The sequence below is a fragment of the Carassius gibelio genome, chromosome B1 (genome assembly GCF_023724105.1).
Source record: "Carassius gibelio isolate Cgi1373 ecotype wild population from Czech Republic chromosome B1, carGib1.2-hapl.c, whole genome shotgun sequence".
NCBI lineage: Eukaryota > Metazoa > Chordata > Actinopteri > Cypriniformes > Cyprinidae > Carassius > Carassius gibelio.
This window is the reverse complement of record NC_068396.1, coordinates 22,973,621-22,999,073: the sequence shown is the minus strand read 5'-3', so window position 1 is coordinate 22,999,073 and position 25,453 is coordinate 22,973,621. Positions and strand designations below refer to the sequence as shown.

Genomic DNA, 25,453 nt, shown 5'->3' with positions numbered 1-25,453 from the left:
TGGGCTCAGAAGACAGTCAGTTGTAGAACAGAGGTCTGTTTCCCACTGATCTATAAGGGCTCTGCTGTGATAGCACTGTAGATGTTTACGTCATCTTTTGTGCTACGCGACTGGCTCTCAACATCCACAGCTGACTCATTTTATTAGCATAGTTTAGGATGAACTAAAACACTTTCAATTAGAAGTTATTTAGAGCTGGAAATGGAAATCCTAAATGTTTACCGGCTTAAATAAAAAGATACTAGTTTTTTAAATGAACAATTTGTTACAGTAGTCGCTAAACTAGAACACTGAGCAAGATGCATGAAAAAGCTAATAATGACTTAGACCTTTTCCTCAGCACTCCGCACATGGTTGCCCCAACGGGATGCGCAGCAGCTGTAATTAGATGATGTTAGCGTCAGTGTCACTGCCCGGGTTAATGAGTACCTCTATTTACCATTAATATGGCTACCTGTTCTCAGCCCGGAGGCTAACGCTGCAAATTTATCTAATTACAGAACCTCGTAATACACACCTTGACCTAAAACACACAATGCTAATCCAGTTACGCAATTTAGTTGCTTTTAAAGAACGCTTATTACTTCAAGGATTGCTATGCTGTAGATGCTTCCACAAAAGCAAAATCTTGTCTTGACATTTTGCTATATAAAGCATATCTGGCACATCTAATGCTGAGCTTCATGTTGAGCCATTCTGTCTTGTTAGAAAGAGGTGTGTGCCTTCATCTCAAAATTTAATTTTGTCAGCTGAATGAAGTCTAACTGAAAGGATGAGTTGTGTTTTGTGAATAACATGTTTGTCTTCTTGACATGAGAATGTGAGGGATATTACTGAGTGGAATGGGCAAAAAAAATAATATATATATATATATATATTATAGTTTGCTTCACAGAGAAGAATTACACTTAATAGATTGAAATACCGCAGTAAATATCACCAGGTCAAGGGTTGCACACAAAGGTGCCTCCGAAAGATTTCTTGCAGGCTTCTGTAGACAGGTAATTATGAGTTAAAGTAAGAAAGTAAAACTGTGAGTCACAATTGTGAGATATAATGCAATTACCAAAAATAGTCAAAATTATGGAATGTCATTCACAATTAAAAGACTTTATGAGGTATAGCCTAAAGATGCACTTTGAGAGACGACATTGAGCTTAGTAGCAATTATGCAAAACAAAACCATGAGTGTGAGATATAAAACAGTTACAAGAAAAAAAAAAAAAAAAAAAAAACAATTCCCTATTTTGTTATTTGCAATTGCTAAAAAAAAAAGTGACATCTTTCGAGATATAAAGGTGCACTGTGAGATACAGTATCAAATGAAAATTGAGAAAGACAATAGCAATTATGAGAAATAAAGTCATCTGTTAGATGAAACAATTAATAGAGTCACAACTTACAATTATGGAAAAATTTGCTGTTTTGCAAGATATAAAGCCAGATATACACTGTGAGATGCAGTATGCTGTGGATATTGAGGGAAATAATGAGAAGAGAAAAAAAAGCAGAAATTTAGAATATATATAGAGAGAGAGAGATGCCCAGCCTTCTCTCTCCCTAGACACTTCCTCCAGCCCTTCTTGGGGGATACCGAGGCGTTCCCAGGCCAGCCAAGAGACATAGTCCCTTCAGCGTGTCCTCTGTCTTCCCCAGGGCCTCCTCCCGGTGGGACGTCCCCGTAACACCTTCCCAGGGAGGCATCCAGGAGGCATCCGGAACAGATGCCCGAGCCATGCCTCTCAATGTGGAGGAGCAGCGGCTCTACTCTGAGCTCCTCCCGAGTGGCAGAGCTCCTAACCCTACCTCTAAGGAAGGGCCCAGCCACCCTGCAGAGAAAGCTCTTTTCATTTTTTTTTTGTCTTCCAAACTATATGCATAAAAAAGGGTCCACAATCGTGTCCTGCAAGACATTTTGCCATTTATTCTGGCCAAGGACCACTCCTGAAATATAAAGCAACTGACCACAATTTTTGCTTTCTTTTTATTTGCTGTTAATGGGCAAATTTATCTGAAATAAATTGAATTAAAACAACAGAAGAAAACTAAATCAATCAATCAATCAATCAATGAAACCTTCACAAATCTAGTAAAGTGTTTATATTTTCAGCTTGGTATCTTGCAAACACAGGGTGGTTTCCAGGGGGCCTTATAAAATAACCTATGGGGCCTTCCACAATAAAGCTGTGTCAAGCCAGCCAATCAGAGTTGACCACATGGAGAAAGTGCTTTTCAAATCTGTGTTCAGGACCATAGACATGCTGCTTAAGGCTCAGAACCTAAGCATCCTTTGGGATGCAATCGTGGATGCAGGACCTAAAGTTGTAGGCTGAATAGGATATTACTTTCACCAATGAAATATATGAGAACCTTTCAGTTAGTGAAGAAATATTGTATTGCATCTTTATAAATTTCATTTTCAGTCACCAGGGGATTAAACGAATGAAAAATTCTCACATTTCTAGAAGTGCTACTCCCACATTATTAGAGAAGAGATGGAAAGTGTATAATTAAATATCGTTCCAAATAACAAAGTCCCATATTGCCTTAAAAAAAAAAAAAAAAAAAAATACATATTTTACATATATTACATATAAAATTACACACAGAAACACACACACACACACACACACACACACACACATATATATATATAGTTTCTCGTCTTATGTTGAAGATGAATGTAAATAGCTAGGCCAATTAATTTTATATTACTGTAAAGCTCATCCTGCATTGTAGCTGATCAATGCAATATAAGAGTTGTAGTTTTTCCCTCTTTGATGTTTTCTGCAATGAACCCCCCCTCACCCCAAAATGAATCCCTCATATTAATAGACAGTGTTATCCTCAGCTAGGTGACTTCTATGGACTTATTTGGCGAGATAAAAATAATTACCAGCCATTGATTCAAAAGTCTTTTCTAATGTTCGTTATTTTCCAGACTGACATAATGGGATTCTGTAAATGCCATCAGTGCAGCCATTTGTGTTGGGCTGCCACAAAAGGAGGCTGGTTGATTGGCAGATGAGAAAATCATTATATTGAAGTCATACATTAATAATCCTCCTACTTTATCTGAAGATATGGGGACTGTCAGCAGCTCCTAGCACATCAAATTAAAAATGGATCCATGCTGGATGCAAGCAGACAGACGGTGTCCACCCATCTTCACAGAGAGAAAAAAATAAATAAAAATCTGTATATGTGAATGACTGAGAGAGAAGCAGAAAAGAGCTATTGATCGCACACAGTCTCTGCATGATGAGAGCTATTTTGTGTAACTGACAGTGTGGGCTTATCATTGAAGGCTTATATTCTACATTTAATCATTGTTTTCTTTCTTGTTCATTTTTTTCTGTTTTAGCTATTTACATTTGATACCATATATTTTTCTTTATTTGTTTGCTTGTGCTCGCACACATGCACATGTACTGTACACGAGTTTGAACATGCATCAGTGCCTTGATTTACTCATTCTTTGCTTGGAAAAGAAAATAAGTTGGAAAAACCTTTGCAGCAATGTACAGTTAAAGAATAAGCGGTCACTGCCCACATGGCTGAGAGAGACTTTTAGATGATAATGACATTGACAAACGACTGTAATGAGAGGTTAATTATTAAGTACATCTTAAACTAAGGGCTATGTATGAGACTGCAGTTTGAATAGATAACTTTTCTTTGCATGATACACTGACATCACAGAAGAGCGCTCTTTCATTGTAAGCCTGAACATTGTACAAGCAGTCGATTCATGTGTCACTGAAAGGAAGAAAGGCTTTAGGGAGTGTGTGTACATCTCATTGTGGGGAAGTCATGGCCTAGTGGTTAGAGAGTTTGACTCCTAAACCTAGGGTTGTGTGTGTGTGTGTGTGTGTGTGTGTGTGTGTGTGTGTGTGTGTGTGTGTGTGTGTGTGTGTGTGTGTGTGTGTGTGTGTGTGTGTGTGCTCTTGTGACATATCAGGACACAACTCTGTATAACGAAATGGGTATGACACAGGTATTACAAGGAGAGGGTGACTTATGAGGACATAACCCATGTCCCCATTTTTCAAAACGCTTATAAATCATACAAAATGAGTAAAAATACACAAAGTTTCCTGTGAGGGTTAGGTTTAGGTGTAGGGTTGGTATAGGGCCATAGAATATACAGTTTGTACAGTATAAAAACCATTATGCCTATGGGATGTCCCCACTGTCCACAAAAACAAACGTGTGTGTGTGTGTGTGTGTGTGTTCACTGATGTGTTTTAGTACTTTGGATGGGTTAAAAGCAGACCACACATTTTGAGCATGCTTGGCTGAATGTCTCTTTCTTTCTTTATATATCCTTTTCATTTTCCTGGCAAAACCATCCAGTCCTACACATAATAATCTACATTCATAGACGGCCTAGGAAGTCGGGAAGGTTTCATTTGATTTATTTATTTTCAAGTTTCATTGCAAGCTGTTCAAAACACCACCATAATAATGATTAAAAAAATGATACATACAATTTTTTTATAGCCCTTTTAAAGTCAGCACGGAATGAAAATTCACACTCTTGGTTTTCTGAATCCATGTTATTGATTTCTATATATTTATAACCTTCAAATTTTTCATCAAAATCCCATAACTCAATCTTCCGGTAAAAGTCCCCAAATTACATTGTTTATTTCTTTTTTGCTAATCCTTTATGGTCTGATATACACTCTTAAAAGTAAAGTGCTTAAAAAGTTTTTCACAGTGATGCCACAGAAGAACCATTTTTGGTTCCAAAAAGAACCATTCAGTCAACGGTTCTTTAAAGAACCATCTCTTTCTTTCCTTTTTATAATCTGTAGAACCTTTTTTCGCAACAAAGATCCTTTTGTGAAACAGATGTTAAAGGTTCTTTATGGAACCATTTAGACAATAAATGTTCTTCTATGGCATCGTGAAGCACCTTTAATTTTAAGAGTGTATGTCACAATCAATGTTGGGAAGGGTACTTTGGATATGGAAAAGGTTACAGATTACAAGTTACCCTATTTCAACTATTTCAATTACTTTATTAAAGTATTATAACTGATGCATTTGATTACTTTTTAATAGTTTTTCAAATATTGTTTTTTTTTTTACTTTTGAAACATTTAAAACAGCCAGGGTTAACCTTCTTCAACCCTGATTACTGTCAAACTTTCAAAATCCTGGAATTCAGTGTAGGGTATCAAGAGTGAATCAGACATTTTAAGATTTGTTCAAGAACGTGGTTGAAACACAAATTCCACAGAAAAGCCCAAGACAAAAGATATTCATAAATCAGATTATAGCACCAGTCAGAAGCAAGCCTAACTAACCAACTCTTTCACATAACAGCTCACAGCCTTGAAACAAAAGAACACTTATTGATGATCTCAACTCTGGAAGGCGATTGTCAAATTTAGGGCAAGTATCCAAAATTAATGGTCATAGACACAGCATTTCATGACCATCTCATGAGGAAAATCATTAGTAGAAACTTTTTTTTGGCGGTTTCCCCACCCAGGACAGGAACCAGACTGAAACTTCTTAGGAGACCTTTTAACCTGGTCTTCACAGAACATGTCCTTATGTCCACAGAATGGCACAGAACCTGTCTTTTACAAATGTAGATGCACCAAAATAAACTCAAAAGGACTTATAAATGAAGATCAGTCCATTGCTTAACTCCATATCCTGTATGCAACCCACACATGTGACTATCATATTTCTAATCACTTATTGTGTATGTATTTTTAATAACTATTGAATAGCTTAAGGGTTTATATTCATGTTTAATATTTGTGTGTCTTCTACAGTATCTTCTTGCTTGAAGATGTCAACTGAGTCATATTCTTGTTATAGAAATCATGTCCAAAATGATTCTCTGCAAGAGTGGGAAAATTCAGACTCAAATGCGATTCAAATGTGTCTGATAAGATAACGTGATTTATGTACTGGGAGGAGAAACATCGCAACACACCCCGAGCTATAATTGGTCAAGGCACCATTTGGGATGTGTCCAAAAACCCAGTTTAAATACTCAGGACAACATCAAATTTAGATTTTAATCATTGCTTTCATCTATGTTTTTTGCCATTATCTTTTGTGTTCTTCGAGCCTATTTTCAGCGTGCTTCGGCCACCACACCAGCTGCTACTTAGCCACGACGAGAAGAAAACCATATAGTCTTGTTTCTTCTATTCTTCTACTTTATTTTTATTTTCTGTTGAGAGTTTTGTGTTCGTTCTGAGTTGTCTCCGAGTTCACCTCGGGTCTGTGACCGCCTTAGAACTTCAACCAGCCACAACTCCACATCTTCAGTGAACACCCAACCACTGGCTTCTCACGACGTCATTTCAACGATTACTGAACTTCAAATCAGCAACATTTTCTGCATCTACGACAACAAAGGGAACCTCTTACACAGGCAATGCATTACCTCCAGATTCTAGTTGAACTGGTGCATTTAATATACATTTGAACCTCACTGAGGAACTCAATTCGAGGGTTAATTAAATGACTGATGGTTGTTCATGTCTATGCAATTGCACATATTGCTGTAAACTTGGGATTTCACATTTTCATTCTCTTAAACTCATTATTTTCTCACTTTCTCTCTTCCTGCAGCTGGTGTGAATGTGTGAATGCTTGTATTCATGTGTTGGCTTAGTTTATATGTCTTAGATTTATCCAATAAAGTCTGCCAATCTTTTTACTGTGCTTATTGATAGTGTTTCCACTATACTTTGGATATTAATATCCATTGCAGAGTTGATGTTATACAGCTCTTTCAGTGAATCGCTGGCTGGCTTAAAACAGTGATTCTGTCCGAATTCCCTTTAAAATCTTAAATGATTCCCTTTAACTTGAACTGACCTGTTTCCCTTACATCAGATATAATAATTTATTTTTAAAGTACATAAAAACAGACTTTAGCAACTCTTTTTACTTTGCAACCATTCGGCCTGAGGTTAAATTCAGACTGAAAATGTTAACAGGATACAGTCTCATAGATATGATACTGTTTTTGAAATCAAAACCTTGCATAGCTGTGGCATGAAACACTGATATCTAACAAAAAAAGAAGAAAATGTTAATAGTAAAAAATAAAATGTATACATAAACAGCAAATAAATCAGTTATCAAATAAGCTTGTGTTCTGTGTCCTAAATTCCTGAAACATTGGTGTTCCATATTTTTGAGCAGTCAATGCAATTTTGGAAATAAACCAATCAAATATGTATGTGTGTAAAAATATTCAGATGTAATCCCCCTTTGTAATTGTTAACATTTTTATAAGTAACTAATTTATTGCTTTAATTTTTTAGTACTTTACTCAGTAACTGTAACAGATTACAGTTGCAGTTATTTTTAGAATTCTTTTAGATGTAACTAGTGTGGTGGGAGGAGCAAAGGTCGTGCTGTGGAGTTCGTGTGGGTCGGGCAGTGTTCATGGAGGAAGGGTCCAGGTAAGGGGCGGAGTCCGGCGGCCGCACGCGCTCCCCTCTTCGGACACAAATAATATATTACAAAAGGATCTATTGCTGGTACCTTTTGTTCAATCGTTAATATGCTACATTGCAAGAAATCCTTTACAAAGTTCTGTCTCCTCAGTTATTTTTACCAACTGAGGTAAGCTTTAGAGAAAATCCCAGTGAAATGAAACTGATGAGAACAATGCACAGCAAGATCTTCATTAAAATATGTTCATTAAAAATGTGTGTTCATTACAAAAGTTAACAGTTCCTACACTTCTCCAATGCGTTCACTATAAATCTATGATATCTTTTATTTCTAGCAAAAGAACAATGATATTAAGTTAGCATTTTTTATTTACCTACAGTAAACACATGGTATAACAACAGCATGCATTTCTAAAAATATAATTAAAGATTTGTAATATATATCTTCCCTATTTTCTAGATACCCTGTTTCACTAAGTAATCCAACAACAAAGTTTTCACTATTTTCATAAAATTGCATTTAAAACTGCAGAGCCTCTATAATACAGAGCCTCCACTACACTGCATGTAAAAGGTGGATGGCAGCAGTGTTGCTAAGGTGCAGCTGTTCAGTAACATTGTAGGCAATGTTTTGCAAAGGGCAATTACCTGTGCATATTCAGTTTTGCTGCTGGGTTTTACAGGCAAACATCAAATGGACAAGGCTGTATCATTCTACTCTCATGTTTATGTATTGATTTTTAATTTTTCATCAAGTTTCCAAAATCTCTGAGATGTGTATTTTAATTAAAAAGTGTCCATCCAGTTGTTGAAGGTACATTTTTCAGTAAAATCTTACACCATATTTGATTAAAATGCATATGACTCAAGGATTCAGCAATTTGTTTTCTCCCTTGAAAAAGCAATCACAACTCATTTGTGCTCATTCCTTAAATACATAATTTGCACTTCCCTCCTTTGCCAAGTCAATTCTCTGTAGCGACTTTATATTGCACATTCTTAAATCAATTACTGCAGAATGTAAGCCAACCTCTGTGGAAAGCATGTTACATTTTCTGCTAGTTACTCCTTTTCTTCTAGCCGGAGTTCCAATGAGTGAACAGTCAAAAAAGCTTGTCTGTCTGCTCACTCGCTGATCCTAGGACAGCCGGCAGGGTCCCTGCTTGTATTGATTTCCTGTAAAGCAGCATTTGAGCATCTGGTTCTCAGGGACACGAGGAGTCGACGTGTCCTCTGTGCTTCTGTTCAGGCTCTGATGGGGTTCAGCCTCCAAGGAGCACAAGAGCACAGAGGATTCAAACCTAATTATTACTGCATTGCACCAGGGGCCTATTGCAGTCATGTGCTGAGGGCAATCGCAAACCAGACTAGATTGCAGACCTCGAGACATATTTGCAAAGAAGGATCTATGGATGAAAAAGCCATCTTGCTTGAACAAATATGCCAAGTATAATTTACTGATATTTAGCCTATTTTACTACTTAAATCCATCTATGAGTCCCTAATTGAATGTTTTCAGAGAATTAAGGGGATCCATCTCAGTTCTAACCAATACTGAATGCCAGTGAAGGATGCATACTAATAAGCAAACCCTTATGGAGTCCGTTATTATTTATTTTTTATTTATTTATTTTGCATTTTCTGCACTGACTGGGGTAAAACTTAGTGGAATGCATTTAAATATGTGAAATATGTTAAATGGAGCTGAGAACTACACTCTAATTGGTAGCTGAAAGCATAATTGAATCAGCCAAAAACATTTAATAAATCAACACATGAGGGAATGAGAGACATTTTACTTCTCTGGAAATCTGTAGGGCTTTCTGAATAATTATGTGGGTGCAGATTCAGTTTAGGTCTGCTAATAAGGCCTGTGACATAGATGTAATATGATATCTAGGTCACAAGAAATAACTTTTTATTATAATTATTATATATATATATATATATATTAATTTTACAATTAATTTTAATAAAAAAGAAAGTAATGACTGCTTTCTTTATGAATATATTTTAAAACGGAATAATTTATTTGCTGCTGAAATAGTATTAATAATATTATTGGTGCTCATTTATTATTAATAAATAAATATTTTCAACTGAACAACAAATTTTTGCAGCCTTGGTGAGCAGTATAAGAGAGTTCTTGCAAAAACAACTTCATTAAAATCTTAAAGCGGTCATATGAAATTGATAAAAAGAACATTATTTTGTATATTTGGTGTAATGCAATATGTTTATGCGGTTTAAGGTACTAAAAACACATTAATTTCCACATAATGTACAATATTGTTGCTCTTCTATGCCCCATCTCATTTTTACAAAGCAGATCGTTCTGAAAGCAAGGTGTGTGCTCATTGGCTAGCTATCCAGTGCATTGTGATTGGCTGAATAGCCTAAGCGTGATGAAAATGTTATGTCCCTTAACATACTGTGCATTATTTGTCAGAATACCGGCTTGACGAGAAATAAACAATAAAACCCATTACAAATGAGGCATTTGCTGCATCCAGTGGGGACATAATTACTGATTATAATGACTTATACTGTTTTTTTATGGTTTGCGTTGTGTATTGCGCTGTGTCCACATCATGGCGTCGACAACAATGATAATAAAAGTTACACATTCTTCATTTGCATGAACATTTGAGTGGTGTTATGCAAATCTTCCCACAAAATGACGTAGACGTGGGGGCATGTTAAAAAAAAGGCGTTTTAGGAGGGGTAGACAAGTCTTAACTTTTATAAAGAATGTCACTTTGGATTTGAGACTTTAGTCTTTGCAACTTTACAGATCTTCTTTATGCACCAAGAGATTGTAACAAAGAGAAAGGAAAAATTTAAATCACATCATATGACCCCTTTAATTATTCTAAACTTCTGACTGGTGTTGTGTTTATAAAACAGTTCTGTCTGGTTCTCGATTCTGATTGGCTGAGAGCCTTTTGCCAGAGGTGCAATATTTTAGACAAAACTCTAACACCATTTGTATCACTCTACTAGCGGTATTTGTGTCATGGAAGATGCTCAAATCCAATATAATTTTATAAAAAATTATGTTTTTGTGTCACCTAATGTAGTTTTACATTCAAACTAATGTTTTCTGCTAAATATAAGATTGATCTGAAGAATGAATGCTATATGAGATGCAGGTAATCACACTCACTCAGTCCATCTCAGTCTCATAATACTCTAGTGAGCTTTTAATGCAGTAATACAATAAGCTTTTAATAAGGCCATTCAACATTCCTTCATTACTCCTAAAGTGGTGTTTTCAAATTAGTAATGGAGGCTTGGGCTCAGTTGTTAAACTGTCAAAGTGAGATTTGAATCCGTGGCGGAAGGAAGTGGTTCCACGCACAAGGGTTTTTAAGACACTCCATTGTTGTCTCCTTTTAATTTACCATCTTGTGCCATCTAATTTTTGTATAAACAATATCACACTCATATATCAGCATGCTGTGATTACCTATGGCAGAATCACAGCGGTGCTAATATACAGCCATATTACACTGCTACGAGTATAATATTGCTCATATGTGTGTGTGTCTGTGTGTGTGTGTGTGTGTGTGTGTGTGTGCAGTGACAATTCCACAACTGCCCCAAAACTCTTTCACACTGATTATAGTCAAGTAGATATCCTCATTGTGGAGCCCTGGATGTATCCTGTCATATCTACTTTTGTGCAAGCCAGAAATAAATGGTTTTCACTGGCTAAGTTATCTGATAACAGGTTTGCATTGACAAAATACCTGCAGAATTGACCAAATTTTGCTATGTGCCCAAGTAGAATGCATTTTTATCTGTTAAACAGTAATCGAGTCATTCGTGTTAGCTGATATATCACAGAACAGAAAGCCCCTGATTGTTGAACACTGCATCACTGAACGAAGCAATGGCCATGATCGTAAAATTGTGTCTTGGCTGGTTTAGTGAGAGAGACAATTTCTATCATCCCCTGTAGCGAGCAGTTAAAGATCAGGCAAGGTTGCCCAATCATTGCTCCAGATTGCCTATCAATTTTACTCAGTGTTAACTTTCCATGTGGAGGTGTGGGGTTATTTTTATCAGTAGAGTGTAGTTTAAGACACACAGGCACTGAAAGGATTGGATTTAGCTCAATTTTGCCAAATGTGCTGTCAAACCTTAATGAAGCACTGGTTTACTCCTCCAGCTCCATGTGCATTACATTTTGACCAATTAAACAGTGCATGTTGAGCTTTTATCAGATGCTGTTTCCTGTACTTGGGCGGATAATGAACAAGCTCTACATTGGACTTGTTTCTTTAAATCATGGAAAGCATGAAATAAAACCATTTATGATACTTGCTTAACATTTTCGCTAGCATGACCTCATTTTGAATGGCTGTGCTGCTCAGCACAAGCGCTTCTGTCGGAACCCATTTCTCATTACAATTTTTTCCCCCCTGTAGACAAGAGGTTTGTATATCTTTTATGTGGTTAAGATGCTTGGATGGTGTTTGAGAAAAAGTTAAAGTGATGTCTGATTGCAGTCCGTAAAGTACTAGTTAAGCAGTGAATATTGATGAGTCGGCAGTAGGTGTACTGAAGCAATGACTCCTCCATTTAAATGCTCTTACAAGTTTGTGATGAATATTTCTGCACAACAGGAGAGAAAACCAGAATCATCCATTGCTAATGCATCTACTGTGCACAATACAAAGAGAATTTCTTACACCAGTCATAAAGCAAACCCAGAGATATCTGAAAAGTTCTCTTTCAGTTAGTATAACAGCAGAAGGTCACCACCTTCACTTATTTTCACGCAGAAAAACAACTGGCAAGGAGGAGAGCTGCTTAGAGCAAAAACTGCATGTATCTAATGACTATTTCACAACACAGAGTCAAATAATACTTGCAAATATAGTGCCACACACACACACACACACACACACACACACACACATATACATATATATATACATACACACACACACACAACAGGATATACAGAATGTGATTGTTAAAAAAAGGGTTTGCCTACTTACCAAGAAGAATTCTCTCTTCTCTAAATGTCAACAGGGCAAACTGGAATAACAGAAACATGAAAATGTTTTATGAAATGGTGTGACAGCTGCAGTGGCCCTCTGGAAGAGTTTGTCCTGATGCCTAGCAACCAGTGTTTGGAGACATCCAGTTTCCTTTTTGATGAATGCAGGGTCACAACATAAGACTGTTGCTTAGTTTGAAAAAACTCACTCACCCAGTAGAAGAACCAAGATTTACTCATTCAACAGCATCCTCTGCTGAAATAATCAATCTTCCTCAATCGCGACACAATCCTAACTGCCCCATTTACTCCCGTAAATGTCCTTCTCGGCTTTATAACCCTTCTATCTGGAGCACCAAATGTTGTCAATGTGTGGACAGTCTTAGACACGGTCTGGCAGGAATATTCCACCTTCTACTAACTGTTTCCTGTCATCTCTCCACTGTCCTCTCAAACAGAAAAAGAAACATTAATTATAATAAAAATAGTAATAAATCAAATATATAGAATTATTCACTAAAATACACTCATAGAACCTTTACAATACACAACTCACGTAAAGAAGATAGTTCCGCAAATTGCAAGGTTTCAAACTTACAGGCTGCAGCTTTGAGTTCAGAGACATCTAAATACTGCAAAATTGTGGGAATTAGGATTACATAAAATAATATATGGATGCTTTATATTATAAATATATTTATGTAGTTAGATTTTACAATTATATAGGTATATTATGTTCTTTCTCTATTTCTTTTTTTTTTTTTTTTTTTTGCTTTAGAAATTTTTTTTGCCCAGAAATCAGGGAATTTTTGTCTAGTTTTAGCCAATGAAAATGTGGTCATATTTTAGTCGTGCTGCATGAAGGGTAAACTGATAATCACAATTATTTTGCTCAAATTTCTAGTCTTAATTTCTGATCATGACTTTTAAAATTAACACACTGTCTACATTATGAAAAGTGGTAAAAAAAAAAAAAAGATTCTCATTTGTAAGTTACTTTGGATGAAATCATCTACTAAATGAATAAATGTGAACACAGATTTTTTTTTCATATAAGAGGTTAGAATATGACTATTAAATGCACATTCCACAACAGCTAATATTTATTGTCATTTTCACATAACATATTTTTAATGGAAATAATCTAAAATAGAAATCATTTATAAATGTGGAAGATTAAACTAATCATAAAAAGTAGGCCTTAATGGGGTAGTATATAAAAAGGCTTTTATACCTTACATGCAAGCATTTTTCTATGATATTTCTTGTCCCTTTCTGCACAAACATCTCCTAAGTCAACTGTATTTAGTCTGGCTAATTTCACGGCAGATTTGAGGTGGATAGGTAGATTAATGTAGCATGGAAAAGCAGAGTGGTTGATGTGACCCAAATGCCTGTTCTTGGTCAGCCTCATGAAATGGTTGAGAGACTGGCTGTAAACCCATTTCATGGCCAAATTTAACAGCCTTCCTCAGTCTCCTAAACACACACGAACAACCAAACGTGTATCGTTATTTTTTTTATAAAGTTTCACATAAGATGAAACTGCTTTTGCATGAAATTGAACATCCTGACACTCTGAGAACATCATTTCACACACCAAATAAGAATCTAGTATTTGTCTATATGATACTGTATTTGACCATCAAAGCCCATGCCATTATAAAGTTTTAACAAATATATTGTATAAAGTTCTACCAAGTATATTTGATAAAGTTCTTAAAATAAATAAAAAAATATTCCATGCTATTTTATAAATCCATTAGCTACAGTCACAAAGGCAATATAGTGCCACAAAATTGCTATATTCCTCATTTATAAGAGAAGAGATACCTTGAAGGCAGTCATAGAGAATACTCTTCAAAAAGTCTATTCTATTATTCAGTGGTTACCTAATAATCTCACCGTACTGTAGCTGGTCAGCGATATTGTGTGGGTGAATGAGATTTTTTTTATTTATTATTATCATTTTTTTTTTTAAATGCACATAGTTGTATACTTTATATAAATTAAAGCACCTGGAGAAGAACTCTTAATGCACTGATCTCTCTGCTCTAATTTAGGTTCTTGATTAACAACAAAAAAAATGGACAGCTCATTATTTATTTACTAATTTTTTTTCTCTCTCAATACGCAGTCTGAAGTCTTATGAATCTGTAGGCATGTTCATATGTGGCATTTACATATTTGGATTTATGCTGAAATATCCAATGCGGACAGTATATAAAATGTAGAATTACATAAAATAATATATGGATGCTTTATATTATAAATATATCTATGTAGTTAGATTTTACAATTATATAGGTATATTATGTTCTTTCTCTCTCTCTATCTCTCTTTCTTTTTTTTTTCTTTTTTTTTAGCTTTAGTTAACCAGAAATCAGGGAATGTTAGTCTAGTTTTAGCCAATGAAAATGTGGTCATATTTTAGTTGTGCTGCATGAAGGGTAAACTGATAATCACAATTATTTTGTTCAAATTTATAGTTTTGATTTCTTATCATGACTTTTAAAATTAACACACTGTCTACATTATGAAAAGTGGTAAAACTCAAAAGCTTAAAAGATCAATTCTAATATTAATTCCAATAATTTCCAATTATATCCACAATTCTATTATTTAAAAAAAGAAAGGAAAAAAAAGTATATTGTGGCACAGAAGTTCCATACGTATAAACATGTGGATGTCTACATATTTTTTCTCCTTTTTCTAGATATCGAGAGAGTTTGGATATAAAAAGTTGTTTATTTTTAACTACATTTTAGTCTTGTCTTTTTCATTAAGTACTGTATATTGCATGTTGATAAGTCAAAGTGTTTAATCCTGTCAGAGCCATTTAGTTTCTGTCTTATTATCATCAGCTTATCAATTTATATTTTATACGGTGTTATAGTTTTTGTTAATTAAATTAACACAAACATTATATATAACATTATATTATAAATTCACATAAATGTAACCCCTCTCATCAATATAAAAACATTTATATACACAAACACATACAATATTTACATATGCATATACCCCTACATATTATTTAGCCATAGATATAAAGGATTTGTACAAATCATAATGTTGATGTAATGTATATGTAATGCTTTGTATTGTATAATGTTGATAATACATAAAATTCTTATGTTTTACATGCTTTCAATAAGTCATGGGATAGTGTACATGTGTTAGTACATGTTTTATCTGCTATAACATTGTGCCTCACCCCACACAACATTTTGATCCAGTGTTTTAGTTCACCAGATCAGACAGAAGATTATGTAATGTCTCTTGCATTTAAGTCTCAACATTTGTAGCTCAGGACCACAGCGATCCTTCAAAAAAAGAAATAATTAATTCTTTCACTTCTGTTTTAGAGCGACGACGCAAGCATGAGCTGTTATATGAAACATAATAATACAGCCCTATTCAGTATTGACTGTAATAGACATGATGAATGCAGAGACAGGAAAAGACATTGCATAAACATTGTCAAATATTCCAGAGTCGCATGAAAATTTAGCACAAAAAAAAAAAAACAAGGGAATGCGATACATAGAAAATAGAGAACAAGATTAATCAAGATCCTAGAAGGAGGGGGTGTATATGAAATGCTGTCCAACGTTTCACAGAAATATTATTCTGAAAAGGTCATTAGACAGCAACTTGGGCAAATTGAAAGCGCAAAGATTGCCATGTCATAAATAAAGGCTTGTCATTTCACCTGCCACCGTGTATGCAGAAAATTCCACCCTGACATTATCCGTGTCACTTGGTCATTACTCTTAATACCAGCGGCTGCTCTGCAATGCAAACTCAATCCCCTGACACCAAAAAACCAATACCCACGTTTCCTGAAGCCCCTCGACACTACTGTCAAAAATGATATGATACATGAAGATTCCTTTGTAAGACTACAAAATGCACCCCTCCCCCCAGAGAAAATCCAAATCAATGTAACCTTTTCAGTGTTGAATTATGAAGCTGAGGTAAAAGCCTGACTGGATGTCACCAAGAAAATAGCGGTAATTATATGATTAATGCCACATGGAGAATAGCAACGGCCTGGGGAGATGGGAGCAGCCACCTCAACTGTTACAGGATATTAAATAATTTCCATGATCACAGCACAGATAATCAAATTTTATTTATGCAAAACTGCATGTTGGCCCAGCTGTTCTTTGAATCACAAAACTGTAGAATATTTTGTTTTTGTAAAAACAAAGAATATTGGGTATATAAAACAACCCATGAAATGGCTTGGGAAGCACACCTCCTCTTTGTATTTCCAATATTGAAAAAGGAAGCCTTAGTGGTACTTCAATGGTTTCATCCCTTTTAAATAGCTAAAATGCATTAGTTATATCACAGCCATGATCTGTTGCTTTTTCGTCAGTTGAAGTGTTATTAGGCACAAAATAAGCTAAACAGAACATTCATTTGAGCAAAAAATTACATAATAATAATAATAATAATAATAATAATAATAATAATAATAATAAATAAATAAATAAATTAAATTAAATTAAATCCAATAAATACAAGTCTATCTATCTAGTACTTTTGTAACAAATGTGATCAACTTCAAAAGGTGAATGAGAACACTTTCCTCAGTAAAAAAAATAAAATTAAATAAATAATAATAATTCTTGAATTATGTAGGTTTTAATTAAAACAATCTACTGTACAAAAATGATTATAGACTTTCAATTGAATAAAATATATATGTTAATAACTTTGTTTTAAAAACTGTGCTTTCCATGCTTTCCAGAGGCGCTTCCAGAAGTAATTTGATTTCTGATTTTGTGATGTACAAAGTGTAATATATACCTATTATATTAAGCGAACATTAGCTTAGGTCTAAAAAAGGATTCTGTAAATCTTTTTTTTTTTCCTGTTAAATCTCATGGACCCCTTGAACTTCCTTGTGGCATAATGGATAAAAAAAAAAAAAAAAAAAAAACTTCTGCATAAACATACACACTATAGGCTATGTACTATCAGGGGCGGACTGGCCATCTGTGTGATCTGGAGAATCACAGAACGGCCGGCACTTCAGTACGGCCGGCGGGCCGGCCCACCAGCCACCACGAGTGCAGTCAACACCTGTTTTCTTTCCCCCCGCTAATCTGTTTTACACTCCAGTACTGTAGGTGGCAGCAATGCTCCTTTAAGTTGGATGCCAGCTGCACTGGCCGTGGCCGCCAAGTAAGAAGAATAAAAAGTGGAAGAGTAGGAAGAAATGAACAGCAAAGACGTTAACGTTAGATAGAAGAAGCATAGAAACAAACAAACAATATGCATAACGAGGTCGCAGGTAAAAAAAACGGACAGAAAAGGGTGGGGCCGAGAAGGCGAGAGAGAGAGAAAAAAAGCGGAATTTAGATACTGAAGCCGCTAAATTTCCAAAACTAACTGAAATATATAGCAATATTTTCCAGAAGCATCACCTCACAGTTAAATATTAGCAGCAGTGAAGTGAGCCAGACAACTATGCAGCAACATGCCACCAGTTATGATGATGAGGGACAGAAAGATGAGCTGGTTCCACAGGCAGATCCAGATCCAAGTATGGAACATGAGAGGAGAAAGAGAGGTACTTGCTAGGGATGATGTTAGGAAGTGATATTCAGGTTGATACATTTTCAGCTAAACTTTAACATTTTAGCTGTAAAATGTCACATGCAGTAGCTAACACTCTAAAAAACGCTGGGTTGTTTTTTCAACCCAACTGCTGGGTTGAGGCCGTTGGATAGGACTTTGGGATGTTTTAACCCAAGTTTGGGTTGAAAATAACTATCTTTTTTAACCCAGCGGGGGTGGGTTGAGGACGCGGACGTGAAGGAGAGCACGCACGTCACGTCAAAATCGTACGTCTCTCCAGTGCGAGCAGCCGCCATTTTCTCAGCGTGATAGAAGCGAGAAGCGAGTGAAAGACTATGGTAAGTAACGTTAAATATTCAAAATGTAAAGTTATCTTTTATTGTTTACCCGGTTGTATGAAAGGCGGAAGGTTTTATGAAAGGCGGAAACAAAGGAGCTTAACGTTATATAAAAAAACGGACGCGGTTTTCGCCTCGGACACGGAGGTCTTAACTGCCTCATGTAACGTTACTGAACGGAGGATGTACTTTTAATATAACGTCTGTGAATGTATTTTGTCATATTTACATAAGATTTTACATTATCTGTTCTCTTTGAGGCGTTAACAGACGGTTATGGTCACGGTTACGCTCATGTGAATTTGTCTTTTTTTTCGCGGTTAAACTGAATGTATGTTTGTCTCCTAAAGGAAACGGCATTGTGTAGTAAAGACTAGCATAATTATTTAGAGGCTGTTGAAGTGGTAACTGTTAAAAGTATGTTTTACATGTAATGTTTCAGACTTGTCCAGCTCCTGTCTTCATTGTCCTCGCGCTGAGAGTTAAAGACACAGAAGCTGTTTGTGTGAGGAGTCACAGACCTGTGTGAGGATGAGGAGGAGGTGTTCTTCTGAAGAGAGGGACAGACGGTTTAAGGAGAGTAAACTTCAGAATAACATCAAGTTATCTTTATTTTTTACTAAGACTAAAATAATGTGTGTGTTTTTTTTAGATGTTGAAATCCAGAGACAAGATAACGTCATTCTTTTGAGACTGATGTAAGTTAAATTATTATTACTTTTTTTTTTTTTTTTTGAAAATTTATGTTTCTGTTGTGTCCTGCCTGTTAACTTCACATTTTGATGCAAAAACAGTGTGATTTTATATATGTATGTATGTATATGTTAATATTTTATTGAAACCATTGATGCCCCTCTTTGCAGAACTCAAACTAACTGGAGTTAAGGACACACAAGTCTGCTTGTGTGAGGAGGAGGTGGTTTTCTCAGCTTCTTCTGAAGAGAGGGAAAGATCGTTTAAGGCAAGTAAACTTCATAATTTCATGTTATCAGTTGTTGTTTTTTTACTAAGAGTAAAATAATGTTTGTTTTTTGTTTTTGTAGATGTTAAAAGCAAGAGACATGGGAGATCATCATTCCCTTGAGATTTTATGTAAGTTATTTTTAGAAAATAAATTTTTCTGTTGTCTCCTGCCAGTTTACTTCACATTTTGATGCAACAACAGTGTGATTATGTGCTCATTTCATTAAGACCATTGATGTCTGTGTTTTTCATTGCAGAACTCAAGCCAACTTTGGAGTTATCTGATTTGGAGAGTCATTATTCTTGGTCTTCGCTCTTAGAGGTAAAGTTCACACAAAAAAATCATTTACTTGCCCTCAAGTCATTCCAAACCTATAAGACTTTTGTCTGTCTTTACAACATAAATTAATATATTTTTAGTTTTCTCATAATATTTGTTAATCCATTTATAGTTTAGATAATCAGTATTTTCAAGCTTCATAAATATAGAGTTATTGTAGAAGTAAATTCTGATATTTATATATGAATACATCTTAAATTATATGATCGCAAACATGTATGTTCAAAATAAAATACTGGTCTCCCAGACCAGCAATGGAGGACACAAAAAGAGAATATTAAATATATTCATATGTTTTCCAAAAAATGAACAGAGTTTGTATGAGTCTGGAAAAACATGGGGAGAGTAAATTATGAACATTTTAATTATTTGGTGAACTAACGGTTTGAAGAGCAGCCCTCCATGTACATGAACATTTGTGAGGTATGTGAATGTCATGTCTGTTTTAATGTTTCAGTAAAGAAGCTTTCTGAAAGCGATATTTATTCAAACAATATCGCATGTCCTCACACTAGTGCTGCCATTATAGACTTCATGAGAGCTGTGGTGGACTGAGACATTAAACAACCGCACAAAGTGTTGAAACTTTAAAACCGATTATTTACCTATCCTTACGGATGTGAATACACCTCTACCTGAAAATGGATAGTTGAATTAAATGTTTAATTTTTTCAAATGTGTTTCTCTTAGGCCACTGATGAAGAACAGGCGGTGACTGGATGAATCCTGGTCAGAGAGGAGAATCTTCTTTCCCCTAAACTGATGCAGCGGTGGTTTTAAAGGAGGACGCTGCCCTGGATGATGTAGAAGATGTCACATGCTGTGCTGATGGGGTTTCTTCATGATTACATCAGTTATGCTAAAGAGATCATGAAAATTGACTGTGATGCATGATCTGTATTCATGGACTATGAAACAAACTGTAAGTGTATAATTTGTTTAAAAAAAAAAGTTAAATGCTTTTTCTGTGTTGTTTAGTAGAAAAGTTTACACTCTGTCATTCATACACCTGCTCACATTCTTTCACACACACACACACATGCGTCTGTTAAATGTTATAATATCAAAGTTAATGTTGTGATTTATTTGTGTACTGTCATGCCAGAATAGTTGGAAAAAAAACTAACTAATTGTAAATTTTTATTGTATGTGTTTTCGTATATTTTTATACAATATATACAATTGAACAAAGTCCAATTTGATCTTAAGTTATATTCATCAAATGTTCAATGCTTTATGAACTCTGTAGCTGTTAATGCCTTCCTTTTCTGCATTTCTTCTAACATGTTACTTTTTGACTTTTCTCTTGTTTTTAATAAATATTTTCCTTTTGGTAATTATTATTTGTGTGTAAAAGTGATATTTAAAATTAACAACATTTGTAGGTTTAATGCCTAGCTCAATTTGGGTTAATTTTAACGTAGAAATGCATTGTTTCCCCACATGGCTGCACTCTGCGAGTTTATTTTCTGCCAGCAGGAGGCGCTAAGAGCGGGAGAGGTAGGTTTCTCCGGTAACGGCTGCAGAGCGGTGCTGAGCTCACAAACGCTGCCTTATCAAGCACATGCGAAATGATATCGAACATTTTTTAAATACAGTAGTTTTCCTTCTGAAATACAGTGATAAAAAAAAAACACCCGCTCTGTTTTTTTAAACCCTGCAATAGAGTCATTTTAAACCATAAAAAAGGCAACCCAGCAGGCTGGGTTAAATATGATAACCCAACTGGTTGGGTTAAAACAACCCAGCGCTGGGTTCGTCCCTTTTTGACCCAGCGCTGGGTTGTCAAAATAACCCAAATTGGGTTGTTTTCAACCCAGCAGTTTTTAGAGTGAATATTAAGAAAAATGTTGTGCTTTTACTTTAAAAAATGTTGGTAACATTACAGTTAATGCTTACAAACTTTGAAGATTTTGAATACAGAAGTTACATTTGCAATGGTGTATTTTCATTTAGATGTGGTATTATTATCTGTGCAGTAAGATTAATTAATTAATTACTGCATGAATAAGGATTGTTAAGTAATACATTCATTTTAAGACAGCATGGAATAGATTATATAATATGCTGTTATAACAGCATATTATAAAAACTATTCCATGCTATCTTGGAATAAAACCTGTTTAAAAAAAAAAAATCCATTCCATCCTTGTTTATTCAGGTTGAGCTTTATTCAGAGACACCCACTCCAGCTCAACATCTAGTCAACATCAGTGCTATTGCTATAATTTGAATGGTATTGTTTCATGAGCCACAATTGAAGTCTTGTGACACTCATGACAGGCGTTATTGTTGTTTTTGTCGAGTTTACGAGCGACGATTGCTTTGGGCCGGGCCTAGTCAAAGTCCAGGGCCGTTTTTTAGTCCCAGTCCGTCCCTGTGTACTACTGTAAGAAAATATTACTTATGGCTAAAATATGACCACATTTTCATTGGCTAAAACTAGACTACAATTCCCTGATTTCTGGTCAACTAAAGCTAAAAAAAAATAATAAATAAATAAAATAAGAAAGAGAGAAAGAACATAATATGCTTATATAATTGTAAAATCTAACTACATAAATATACTATTGATACTTTTTTTCACATTTATTTCATTATGTTGCTTGTCATTTCTAATTGCCATTTGTAATTATTTGTGAAATGTACTTAGAAACTGTGAGTGAAAATTGTTTCTAGACAATTTTTTGCCTTACTGCTTGGGTTTTTCCACTGGGTGCAGTACTTTTTTTTAGTATCACCTGAGTTTCCAAGTGAACCGTACTGTTACCAAAACGTGACGTGTAGACTCTGCTGACTGCGGATTGGCCAGAGAGAATCGTCACTACCTCCATCATTGAACTGCAACACAAATCACAACAGAACCGCTAAATTTAACTATTTTCTAGCATTTTAGATACAGTTGCTCCTTTATGCTTAAAGGTGATTAAGGAAAACACCCAGTCAGACACCGTGGTATAATTAGCACTCTCACACCCTAAAAAGAACAGCCTGGAAAATGAAGTGCAGCTGGAGGAAAACAAAACTAGAGGTATTTCATAATGAATGGCAAGAAAGTACCCTATGCCACAGAAAGGCATTATAAACTGTTAGATCTGCTTACTTTTTGTCTCTTTTAGAAGAAAACAGACATATGCCCAGGTATTTATTGAATATAGTGGCTAAATTAGCATAAATTAAAGCATCAACAGATGTTGTCTTTTTCCAACAGCACAGCAGTAATGACTTTATGAACTACTTTACATCCAAGATCAATACTATTAGAGATAAAATTGTAACCATGCAGCCATCAGCTGCAGTATTGCATCAGGTAGTGTGCTATAGATCTCCTAAGGAACAATTCCACTCATTCTTTACCATAGGGGTGGAATATTTGTATAAATCATCTAAACCAACAAAGCTACTTAAATAAGTGCTTCCAGAAGTCATAGATCCTATTCTGCCTATTATTGATTTGTCATTGCCACTAAGATATGTCCCCAAAACCTTCAAACTTGCTGTTATTAAGCCTCTCATTAAAAAATCACAACTTGACCCCAAAGAACTATTTAATTGCAGACTGATCTCGAATCTCCTTTTTCTGTCAAATATTCTATAAAAGGTAGTATCCTTACAATTATATTCATTCTTATATAAAATTATATCTGTGAAGATTTCCAGTCAAGATTTAGACCATATCATAGTACTGTGACTGTTCTCATTAGAGTTACAAATGTTCTGCTCTTATCATCTGATCGTGGTTGTATCTCTCTATTAGTGTTACTGGATCTTAGCATTGCATTCTACACTATCGACCACAACATTATTTTGCATAGACTAAAAAAAATTGTTGGTATTAGTAGTGCATTAGCATGGTTCAAATCATACCTATCTGACTGCCATTCATTTGTAGAAGTGAATGAAGAGGTATCATATCAATTACAAGTCCAGTATGGAGTACCTCAAGGCTTTGTACTAGGGCCATTCATTTTCATGCTTTACATGTTACACTTGGGAGATATCATCAGGAAACATAGTGTTAGCTTTCACTGTTATGCTGATGATACTCTGATGAAACATACAAAGTTGAATGCATAGTCTATATTTAAAATAAAAAAACTGGACGCTGAGTAACTTTTTTTTAACTGCCTTTAACTGAAAATTGTGTGTTTACTACTGTCCTTTTGTATTATTGACACACAATTTTCCTATTTAATACTGTAAAGCTGCTTTGATACAATCTGTATTCTTAAAAGCACTACATAAAAAGATAACTTGACTGGACTTCAAAGCTTACAGATATGACTTAAATGCCACAGATCTCTGTTCTTATTCCATGGGGTTCTGAATATGATGCATATACAAATGATGCTAAACAAATGTAAAATGCTTTTGATGTTCACCTTAGCACATACAGTAAGCAACCTCTGAGCAGCTCAGTGCTTAGATAATTAGCCTCATTTCATGAAGATGGATTTTTACATCAGCTTTGCATCAGTTTAATTTCTTATTGTGTACAGAATCAGAATTTAAATCAAAATTGTATTATATAGTTAATGTAAAACAAAGATTAGCTGAAAACTACAGCCAATTTTGCAGTCTGAGGCAAGGCTGTATTGAAAGCTGATGGTCATGGCAGTTCTTCTGTAATTAAGCTCTCAGGCCTTTCAGGAAGAGAGGAGCATTCGAAAATGAAATCTCTTGGTTAATAATGCAGCAAACACATAAAAAGTGGTCCTATAACCACTGTCTGCTTCATCTCTCTCCCTCAGAGTATGGTATTGATTTGGCTGACATGCTTCAGGCAGAAAGGACACCAATAAAGAAAAGAACAGATGAAGGAGCATGCCTACTCTCTCAAAATATCCTGCCCTCAATGATGGGCAAAATCAAGTAATCAGTGACAGGCAGTAGCATTGCTTCAAGTAGTGACGCTAGTAGTTTAACTACATTTCTCAGTAGCATGGTAGTGAATCGAATAGTTTCTGAATCAAATAGGTTTTCAGTAGTAAAGCTCTTTTTTTAATTAAGTAGTGTGGTAATATCAACAACAGCTTCTGAAGCTCAAGCTCAAATCGGAAATATAACTGCTAAGGATCACTGATCGTGGATCAGAGAGTGATGCCACTAAACCCTGCAACTCCAGTGGCTCCTCAAACTGTCAGTCAAACCTGATTCCTCAGCCTCTCTCATGAATGAAGTGTGGCACACAGTTTGGAGCATCTCAGCTTGTTTGCACTTTGAAGGTAAATAAAGAACTGCTGTTTAAGTAATATGTACAGCATTTTCTTTAGTAACAAATAATATATTTATATATATATATATATATATATATATATACATATATATATATATATATATATATATATACATATATATACATATATATACATATATACACACATATATATATATATATATATATATATATATATATATATATATATATATATATATATATATATATATATATATATATTGTATTTGAGGATGTCACAATCAAATAGCTTGTGTGAAGAGCTGAATCTTTTATAATAAGATATTTTGGCCAAATAACAGAAAGAAACTCGGAGCGTCCACATAGTGACCAAAAGCTGTATAACCTGCAAGTTCATGAAAACGTAAATACGATGCATGCATTGCCTTTGACGTGGTGGTAATGACGGGAACAAAACATTTGCTGGTCAACTTCGTGTTTGAACTTGATTTTGGTGAAATATTAATAATATAATGACACATTTAACCAATGCAAATAAACGTAGCCTATCTGTAGGCCTATACA

At 35.0% G+C, this 25,453-nt stretch overlaps 2 long non-coding RNA genes across 2 annotated transcripts; both read left to right on the top strand.

The window, feature by feature from the left end:
* Window positions 1-18,147: 18,147 nt before the first annotated feature.
* On the top strand, window positions 18,148-19,267 carry LOC127948583 (uncharacterized). Its single transcript, XR_008152121.1, has 3 exons — window positions 18,148-18,389; window positions 18,832-19,087; window positions 19,253-19,267. It is a non-coding gene; the product is annotated as an uncharacterized LOC127948583 (long non-coding RNA).
* A 163-nt stretch (window positions 19,268-19,430) lies between these two features.
* Window positions 19,431-20,903, top strand: LOC127948584 (uncharacterized). Its single transcript, XR_008152122.1, has 3 exons — window positions 19,431-19,481; window positions 19,610-19,674; window positions 20,383-20,903. It is a non-coding gene; the product is annotated as an uncharacterized LOC127948584 (long non-coding RNA).
* Window positions 20,904-25,453: the final 4,550 nt, after the last annotated feature.